The following is a 725-nucleotide window of genomic DNA, read 5'->3' as shown; positions in this document are numbered from 1 at the left end:
TTTTCCAGAGGCGCTGAAACCAGCTCAATCGTCTATCGCAGCTAAATCGCGGGCATGGCCGCTCTCAGGATCCTCTCTGCTTGAGACCACCCACGGAGCCCTAGATATAGCGGGCGTGGGTGAATCTTAATTACGAGAATTGTAGTGGCGCCGGCGGCACCTAGCGGTGGCGCCGTGCACTACTCTCGTCTCGTGGCGGGCGCGCGCGGGCCCAGCGCGCGGGCCAGGCGCGCGTGCCGTAACGTAAGTGTACCGCCACAAAACATTATCGTAATGAATTGTTTATACATGATAATTCTTTTACGGTTCATAATTGCAATTAAAAACGATTATATCATTTTTATTGTTTTGTACCGATTTTTTTTAACAGAGTCGGATAATGTTGTTGTATATAGACGTATATAATACACATATATCTTTTCAGGCGCGTTGAGTTTGATATAATAACAATATTAAATTAATAAGTCTAAGGATTCCCAGTAAATTCAACAATTTAGAATATATAGGCTAGTGGGAATCAGCGCGGTACTTGGTGCGCAATGGTAATTCAAGTGAATAGCACTCTTAATTTCGTGTATGTAGATTTATTGCCAAACGTTTCGGCCACACATCTGGCCATCCTCAGTGGTGTAACATTGTTGCAGATCACATTGTCGTTATGTCAAAAACGCTACAAATGACACAAATTTCGTTTCAGAGCTTAACAGTAATTCATTAAAAAATCA

Source organism: Wasmannia auropunctata, unplaced genomic scaffold, assembly GCF_000956235.1.
Source record: "Wasmannia auropunctata unplaced genomic scaffold, wasmannia.A_1.0 LD336074.1, whole genome shotgun sequence".
NCBI lineage: Eukaryota > Metazoa > Arthropoda > Insecta > Hymenoptera > Formicidae > Wasmannia > Wasmannia auropunctata.
The sequence above is the reverse complement of the archived record's forward strand: the minus strand, read 5'-3'. Positions refer to the sequence as shown.